Here is an 8,530-nt window from a genome sequence, read left to right as displayed (position 1 = left end):
CATCATCCTAGGAAGACCTTTCCTAGCCACAGCAAGAGCTGTGATTAATGTTGACAGAGGTGAATTAGTCCTCCAATTGAATGGGGACTCCCTTGTGTTTACAACTCAAGGTCATCCTTCTGTCAACATAGAGAGGAAGCATAAAAAGCTTCTCTCAAAACAGAGTCAACCAGAGCCCCCACAGTCAAACTCTAAGTTTGGTGTTGGGAGGCCACAACCAAACTCTAAGTTTGGTGTTGAACTCCCATATCCAAACTCTAAGTTTGGTGTTGGAGAGTCTCAACAATGCTCTGAACATCTGTGAGGCTCCATGAGAGCCCACTGTCAAGCTATTGACATTAAAGAAGCGCTTGTTGGGAGGCAACCCAATGTTTATTTATCTAACTCTATTATTTTTGTTTTTCATGTTTTCTTAGGTTAATGATCGTGTGGAGTCACAAAATAAACAAAATAATTAAAAACAGAATCAAAAACAGCAGAAGAAAAATCACACCCTGGAGGAGCATCTGTCTGGCGTTCAGAGCGAGAACAGAGCATGATTCTGGCGCTGAACGCCCAAAATGGGCACCAACCTGGCGCTGAACGCCCAGAGTTGTGTGCAAGGGCATTTTACATGCCTAAAGGGTGCAGGGATGTAAATCCTTGACACCTCCGGATCTGTGGACACCACAGGATCACCTCAAGATCTGTGGACACCACAGGATCATCTCAGGATCTGTGAATCCCACAGGATCCCCACCCACCTCACCCTCTCTCTCCATTCATGATCATCCCTTCTATTTTCCATTCACCACTCACATCCATACACACATCCCTCCATCTCCTCCATCTCTTCTTCTTCTTCTATTATTTCTTCTTTTGCTCGAGGACGAGCAACATTCTAAGTTTGGTGTGGTAAAAGCATAGCTTTTTTTTGGTTTTCCATAACCATTAATGGCACCTAAGGCCAGAGAAACCTCAAAGAGGAAAGGGAAGGCAAGTGCTTTCACCTCTGAGCCATAGGAGATGGAAAGATTCATCTCTAAAGCCCATCACTAAGAAAAGGATGGAGCAAGCAAGAGAGCCCATTCATGGAGCTCAAGAGGCGCAGGAAGCTCATCACCATGAGAGCACGGAGATGCCTCAAATGCACTTTCCTCCACAAAATTATGGGGAACAACTAAGGGTGGAATATCAAGAGCACTCCATCATGCTTCATGAAATAAGAGAAAATCAAAAAGCAATGAGGGAGGAGCAACAAAGACAAGGAAGAGACATAGAAGAGCTCAAAGACATCATTGGTTCCTCAAGAAGGAAACGCCACCATCATTAAGGTGGATTCATTCCTTGTTCTTATTTCTTATGTTTTTCGTTTTCTATGTTATGTGCTTATCTATGTTTGTGTCTTCATTACATGATCATTAGTAGTTAGTAACTTTGTCTTAAAGTTATGAATGTCCTATGAATCCATCACCTCTCTTAAAATAAAAACTGTTTTAATTCAAAAGAACAAGAAGTACATGAGTTTCAAATTTATCCTTGAACTTAGCTTAATTATATTGATGTGGTGACAATGCTTCTTGTTTTCTGAATGAATGCTTAAACAGTGCATATGTCTTTTGAAGTTGTTGTTTAAGAATGTTAAATATGTTTGCTCTTGAAAGAATGATGACTAGGAGACATGTTATTTGATAATCTGAAAAATCATAAAAATGATTCTTGAAGCAAGAAAAAGCAGCAAAGAACGAAGCTTGCAGAAAAAAAAAATAGGCGAAAAAAAATAGAAAGAAAAAGCAAGCAGAAAAAGCCAAAAGCTCTTAAAACCAAGAGGCAAGAGCAAAAAGCCAATAACCCTTAAAACCAAAAGGCAAGGGCAAATAAAAAGGATCCCAAGGCTTTGAGCATCAGTGGATAGGAGGGCCTAAAGGAATAAAATCCTGGTCTAAGCGGCTAAACCAAGCTGTCCCTAACCATGTGCTTGTGGCGTGTAGGTGTCAAGTGAAAACTTGAGACTGAGCGGTTAAAGTCAAGGTCCAAAGCAAAAGAAGAGTGTGCTTAAGAACCCTGGACACCTCTAATTGGGGACTTTAGCAAAGCTGAGTCACAATCTGAAAAGGTTCACCCAATTATGTGTCTGTGGCATTTATGTATCCGGTGGTAATACTGAAAAACAAAGTGCTTAGGGCCACGGCCAAGACTCATAAAGAAGCTGTGTTCAAGAATCATCATACTGAACTAGGAGAGTCAATAACACTATCTGAACTCTGAGTTCCTATAGAGGCCAATCATTCTGAACCTCAATGGATAGAGTAAGATGCCAAAACTATTCAAAAGGCAAAAAGCTATAAGTCCCGCTCATCTGATTGGAGCTATGTTTCATTGATAGTTTGAAATTTATAGTATATTCTCTTCTTTTTATCCTATTTGATTTCGAGTTTCTTGGGGACAAGCAACAATTTAAGTTTGGTGTTGTGATGAGCGGATAATTTATACGCTTTTTGGCACTATTTTTAGTATGTTTTTAGTAGGATCTAGTTACTTTTAGGGATGTTTTCATTAGTTTTTATGTTAAATTCACATTTATGGACTTTACTATGAGTTTGTGTGTTTTTCTATGATTTCAGGTATTTTCTGACTGAAATTGAGGGACTTGAGCAGAAATCAGATTCAGAGGTTGAAGAAGGACTGCTGATGCTGTTGGATTCTGACCTCCCTGCACTCAAAATGGATTTTCTGGAGCTACAAAACTCAGAATATCGCGCTTCCAATTGCGTTAGAAATTAGACATCCAGGGCTTTCCAGAAATATATAATAGTCCATACTTTGGTCAAGAATAGAGGTCGTAAACTGGCGTTCAACGCCAGCTTTCTGCCCAAAACTGGCGTACAGCGCCAGAAAAGGATCCAAAACCAGAGTTGGACGCCAGAAATGGATCAAAACCTGGCGTTCAACTCCACAAATGGCCTCTGCACGTGCAACACTTAAAGCTCAGCCCAAGCACACACCAAGTGGGCCCCGGAAGTGAATTTATGCATCAATTACTTACTCATGTAAACCCTAGTAGCTAGTTTATTATAAATAGGACCTTTCACTATTGTATTAGACATCTTTTGATCCTCTTAGGATCTTAGGATCATCTTTGATCAGTTCTATGCTATCTTAGATCAGAGGGGCTGGCCATCTCGGCCATGCCTGAACCTTCACTTATGTATTTTCAAACGGTAGAGTTTCTGCACTCCATAGATTAAGGTGTGGAGCTCTGTTGTTCCTCAAGGATTAATGCAAAGTACTACTGTTTTATATTCAATTCATCTTATTTCGCTTCTAAGATATCCATTCGCACCCAGGAACGTGATGAAGGTGATGATTATGTGTGACGCTCATCACCATTCTCCCCTATGAACACGTGTCTGACAAACACTTCCGTTCTACATGAAATAAGCTAGAATGAATATCTCTTAGATCTCTTAATCGGAATCTTCGTGGTGTAAGCTAGAATGATGGCGGCATTCATGAGAGTCCGGAAAGTCTAAACCTTGTCTGTGGTATTCTGAGTAGGACTCTGGGATTGAATGACTGTGACGAGCTCCAAACTCGCGATTGCAGGGCGTTAGTGACAGACGCAAAAGGATAGTAAATCCTATCCAGCATGATCGAGAACCGACAGATGAATAGCCGTGCCGTGACAGGGTGCGTTGATCATTTTCACTGAGAGGATAAGATGAAGCCATTGACGAAGGTGATGCCTCCAGATGATTAGCCGTGCCGTGACAGGGCATTGGATCATTTTCCTGAGAGATGACCGAAAGTAGCCATTGACAATGGTGATGTATCACATAAAGCCAGCCATGGAAAGGAGTAAGACTGACTGGATGAAGATAGTAGGAAAGCAGAGGAACGAAAAGCATCTCCATTCGCTTATCTGAAATTCCTACCAACGATTTACATAAGTATTTCTATCCCTATCTTATTAATTATTTTCGAAAACTTCATTACTATTTTATACCCACCTGACTGAGATTTACAAGGTGACCATAGCTTGCTTCATACCAACAATCTCCGTGGGATTCGACCCTTACTCATGTAAGGTATTACTTGGACGACCCAGTGCACTTGCTGGTCAGTTACACGGAGTTGTGAACTGGTGCACGAAATTGTGATCTCCAGGCTCGAACAAATCCTGGTAATGGCTCCAAAGCTTGGCGCTCTGATCTCAATACATAATTGTCACAACTTCGATACAACTAACCAGCAAGTGCACTGGGTCGTCCAAGTAATACCTTACGTGAGTAAGGGTCGAATCCCACGGAGATTGTTGGTATGAAGCAAGCTATGGTCACCTTGTAAATCTCAGTTAGGCAGATATACAGTGATAATGGTGTTTTCAAATGCTATATAATAAAAGAGGGATAGAGATACTTATGTAATTCATTGGTAGGAATTTCAGATAAGCGAATGGAGATGCTTTCGTTCCTCTGAACCTCTGCTTTCCTGCTATCTTCATCCAGTTAGTCTTACTCCTTTCCATGGCTGGCTTTATGCAAGGGCATCACCATTGTCAGTGGCTACATCCCCTCCTCTCAGTGAATAATATGCTCACGCACCCTGTCACGGCACGGCTATTCATCTGTCGGTTCTCGATCATGCTGGAATAGGATTCACCCTCCTTTTGCGTCTGTCACTAACGCCCAACAATCGCGAGTTTGAAGCTCGTCACAGTCATTCAATCATTGAATCCTACTCAGAATACCACAGACAAGGTTTAGACTTTCCGGATTCTCTTGAATGCCGCCATCATTCTAGCTTACGCCACGAAGATTCTGCTTAGGAGATCTAAGAGATACTCATTCTAGCTTAATTCATGTAGAACAGAAGTGTTTGTCAAGCACGCGTTCATAGGGGAGATGGTGATGAGCGTCACACATAATCATCACCTTCATCACGTTCTTGGGTGCGAATGGATATCTTAGAAGCGAAATAAGATGAATTGAATAGAAAACAGTAGTACTTGCATTAATCTTTGAGGAACAGCAGAGCTCCACACCTTAATCTATGGAGTGTAGAAACTCTACCGTTAAAAATACATAAGTGAAGGTCCAGGCATGGCCGTGTGGCCAGCCCCCTATGGTCTATGAACAATGCGTTCAAAGATGGTCAAAAAGACTAGTAAAAGGTCCTATTTATAATAAACTAGTCACTAGGGTTTACATGAGTAAGTAATTGATGCATAAATCCACTTCCGGGGCCCACTTGGTGTGTGTTTGGGCTGAGCCTGAGTGTTGCACGTGTAGAGGCCATTTGTGGAGTTGAACGCCAGTTTCTGTGCCAGTTTGGGCGTTCAACTCTGGTTTTGGATCCTTTTCTAGCGCTGGACGCCAGATTTGGGCAGAAGGCTGGCGTTGAACGCCAGTTTACGTTGTCAATTCTTGGCCAAAGTATGGACTATTATATATTGCTGGAAAGCCCTGGATGTCTAATTTCCAACGCAATTGGAAGCGCGCCATTTCGAGTTCTGTAGCTCCAGAAAATCCACTTTGAGTGCAGGGAGGTCAGAATCCAACAACATCAGCAGTCCTTTTTCAACCTCTGAATCTGATTTCTGCTCAAGTCCCTCAATTTCAGCCAGAAAATACCTGAAATCATAGAAAAATACACAAACTCATAGTAAAGTCCAGAAATGTGAATTTAACATAAAAACTAATGAAAACATCCCTAAAAGTAACTAGATCCTACTAAAAACATACTAAAAACAATGCCAAAAAGCGTATAAATTATCCGCTCATCACAACACCAAACTTAAATTGTTGCTTGTCCCCAAGCAACTAAAAATCAAATAGGATAAAAAGAAGAGAATATACTATAAATTCCAAACTATCAGTGAAACAGAGCTTCAATCATATGAGCGGGACTTATAGCTTTTTGCCTCTTGAATAGTTTTGGCATCTCACTTTATCCATTGAAGTTTAGAATGATTGGCATCTATAGGAACTTCAGATTTCGAATAGTGTTATTGACTCTCCTAGTTCAGTATGATGATTCTTGAACACAGCTTCTTTATGAGTCTTGGCCGTGGCCCTAAGCACTTTGTTTTCCAGTGTTACCACCAGATACATAAATGCCACAGACATATAATTGGGTGAACCTTTTCAGATTGTGACTCAGTTTTGCTAGAGTCCCCAATTAGAGGTGTCCAGGGTTCTTAAGCACACTCTTTTTTTTTTTTGCTTTGGACCTTGACTTTAACCGCTCAGTCTCAAGTTTTCACTTGACACCTACACGCCACAAGCACATGGTTAGGGATAGCTTGGTTTAGCCGCTTAGACCAGGATTTTATTCCTTTAGGCCCTCCTATCCACTGATGCTCAAAGCCTTGGGATCCTTTTTATTTTGCCCTTGCCTTTTGGTTTTAAGGGTTATTGGCTTTTTCTGCTTGCTTTTTCTTTTTCTCTCTTTTTTTTTCTATATTTTTTTTTTCGCCCCCTTTTTTTTTCTGCAAGCTTTGTTCTTTGCTGCTTTTTCTTGCTTCAAGAATCATTTTTATGATTTTTCAGATTATCAAATAACATGTCTCCTAGTCATCATTCTTTCAAGAGCCAACATATTTAACATTCTTAAACAACAACTTCAAAAGACATATGCACTGTTCAAGCATTCATTCAGAAAACAAGAAGCATTGTCACCACATCAATATAATTAAGCTAAGTTCAAGGATAAATTTGAAACTCATGTACTTCTTGTTCTTTTGAATTAAAACATTTTTCATTTAAGAGAGGTGATGGATTCATAGGACATTTATAACTTTAAGACATAGTTACTAACTACTAATGATCATGTAATGAAGACACAAACACATATAAGCACATAACATAGAAAACGAAAAATAGAAGAAATAAGAACAAGGAATGAATCCACCTTAGTGATGGTGGCGTTTCCTTCTTGAGGAACCAATGATGTCCTTAAGCTCTTCTATGTCTCTTCCTTGTCTTTGTTGCTCCTCCCTCATTGCTTTTTGATCTTCTCTTATTTCATGAAGCATGATGGAGTGCTCTTGATGTTCCACCCTTAGTTGTCCCATATTGGAACTCAATTCTCCTAGGGAGGTGTTGATTTGCTCCCAATAGTTTTGTGGAGGAAAGTGCATTTGAGGCATTTCCGGAATCTCATGGTGATGAGCTTCATACGCCTCTTGAGCTCCATGACTGGGCTCTCTTGCTTGCTCCATCTTTTTCTTAGTGATGGGCTTTTCCTCTTTAATGAGGATATCTCCCTCTATGTCAATCCCAGCTGAATTGCATAGGTGGCAAATGAGGTGAGGAAAGGCTAACCTTGCCATGGTGGAGGACTTGTCAGCCACCTTGTAGAGTTCTTGAGGTATAATCTCATGAACTTCCACCTCTTCTCCAATCATGATGCTATGGATCATGATGGCCCGGTCTATAGTAACTTCAGACCGGTTGCTAGTGGGAATGATTGAGCATTGAATAAACTCCAACCATCCTCTAGCTATAGGCTTGAGGTCCAATCTTCTTAGTTGAACCGGCTTGCCTTTGGAGTCAATCTTCCATTGAGCTCCTTCTACACATATGTCCATAAGGACTTGGTCCAACCTTTGATCAAAGTTGACTCTCCTTGTGTAGGGGCGTGCGTTCTCTTCCATGTATGGCAAGTTGAACGCCAACCTCACATTTTCCGGACTAAAATCTAAGTATTTCCCCCGAACCATTGTAACATAGTTCTTTGGATCCGGGTTCTTACTTTGATCATGGTTCTTGTTGATCCATGCATTGGCATAGAACTCTTGAACCATTAGGATGCTGACTTGTTGGATGGGATTTGTTAGAACTTCCCAACCTCTTCTTTGAATTTCATGTCGGATCTCCGGATACTCATTTCTTTTGAGTTTAAAAGGGACCTCAGGGATCACCTTTTTCTTGGCCACAACATCATAGAAGTGGTCTTGATGGGCTTTGGAGATGAACCTTTCCATCTCCCATGACTCGGATGTGGAAGCTTTTATCTTCCCTTTCCCTCTTCTAGAGGATTCTCCGGTCTTTGATGCCATCAATGGTAATGGAAAAACAAAAAAGCTATGCTTTTACCACACCAAACTTAGAATATTGCTCGCCCTCGAGCAATAAACAAAAGAAATAGAAGAAGAAGAAGAAGAAATATGGAGAGGGAGAGGGAGATGAGGTTTCGGCTAAGAGGAGTGTAGAGGGGTGTGTTGTGTGAATTTGATGAAGAATGGAGGTCTTTATATAGGGAAGGGAGGGGGGGTTAAGGTTCGGCCATATGGGTGGGTTTGGGTGGGAAATTGGTTTTGAATTTTGAAGGTAGGTGGAGTTTATGAGGTAGGTTTATGGGGAAGAGTGGATGGATGTGAGTGGTGAAGGTTTAGTGGGGAAGAGAGATTGAGGTGATTGGTGAGGGGTTTTTAGGGAAGAGTGTTTGTGGGGTTGTGTGAAAGAGAGTGGTGAGAAGAAGTGAGTGGAGGTAGGTGGGGATCCTGTGGGGTCCACAGATCCTGAGTGGATCCTGTGGGGTCCACAGA

Source organism: Arachis ipaensis, chromosome B5, assembly GCF_059453495.1.
Source record: "Arachis ipaensis isolate K30076 ecotype BB chromosome B5, ASM5945349v1, whole genome shotgun sequence".
Classification (NCBI taxonomy): Eukaryota; Viridiplantae; Streptophyta; class Magnoliopsida; order Fabales; family Fabaceae; genus Arachis; species Arachis ipaensis.
Note: the sequence above shows the minus strand (reverse complement) of the source record.